Raw genomic sequence first — 1,108 nt, forward strand, 5'->3', positions numbered from 1 at the left:
GGCACTGGGACCACTTCTAGCCACTTACTGTAAGCGTCCACTAGAATGAAAAAGATTTGTCCCTGGAATGGCCCCGCGAAGTCCAAGTGTAGCCAGGACCAGGGCTTGTGGGAGGATTCCCAGGCCCGTTCCGGCGCCCGGGCCGGTGCGGGCCTGAATGCCTGGCAGGGTTGACATTGCTTCACCAGTCTTTCGATGTCCTGATCGAGGCCGGGCCACCACACATAGCTCCGAGCCAGGGCTTTCATTCGCACCACGCCCGGGTGGGCCTCGTGCAACGCGGTGAGCACCCGGTCTCGGAGAGGGAGAGGAATCACCACCTGGCCTCCCCATGGCACACACCCCTTGTGGGTCGACAGTTCATCTTTCCGTGCGGCATATGCCGAGAAGTCGGGTCCTGCCGTGACCCCCGGCCACCCCCTTCTCACCCAGTCCAAGACGCGGCATAGGATCGGGTCCTTGGCTGTGCGACGGGCCACCTCTTTCACGTGGACCGGCTGGTCGGGCAGGGCCTCCAGCCGCGCGACCAGGTGAGCCGGGGCAGGGTCTGGCTCCGTTTCCGGCAGGGGAAGGCGGGTCAAGGCGTCAGCATGTCCCATCACCTTCCCGGGCCGGTGAAGAAGCGCGTAGGTATAACTTGCCAGGAAGACGGACCACCGGATCACGCGCGGCAAAGTCATCTGGGGGGGTCTGGCGGTCTGGGGCGAGCAGACCCAGGAGAGGCTTGTGGTCCATCAGGACTGTGAAGGGCCGGCCGTAGAGGTAGTGGTGAAATTTTTTCACCCCGGCCACGATACCAAGAGCCTCCTTGTCAATCTGCGCGTAGTTGCGCTCAGCCGCAGACAAGATACGGGAGTAATAGGCCACCGGGACCTCTCGACCGTCAGGCAGCTTGTGCCCCAAGACCACCCCGACCCCATAAGGAGAGGCGTCGCAAGCCAGCACCACCGGCAGGTTCTCATTGAAGTGCGCAAGCACCGAACTGGAGATGAGGAGGTCTTTGACTGCCTGGAACGCCGCCTGCTGAGCTGGGCCCCAGACCCACGGCGCGCCCTTGTCGAGGAGCCGATGGAGAGGTTCCGCTACCGCAGCTTTGAGAGGAAGAAAG

At 63.2% G+C, this 1,108-nt stretch overlaps 1 protein-coding gene across 1 annotated transcript in view; it reads left to right on the top strand.

Annotated features, from left to right (window-relative positions):
- The window catches only part of NKAIN3 (Na+/K+ transporting ATPase interacting 3), a gene marked incomplete at its 5' end in the record, with an annotated part of 191,768 nt that overhangs the window by 28,819 nt on the left and 161,841 nt on the right, over window positions 1-1,108 (top strand). The window lies entirely within an intron of this gene.

The sequence above is a fragment of the Gekko japonicus genome, unplaced genomic scaffold (genome assembly GCF_001447785.1).
Source record: "Gekko japonicus isolate JY-2015 unplaced genomic scaffold, Gekko_japonicus_V1.1 scaffold130, whole genome shotgun sequence".
NCBI lineage: Eukaryota > Metazoa > Chordata > Lepidosauria > Squamata > Gekkonidae > Gekko > Gekko japonicus.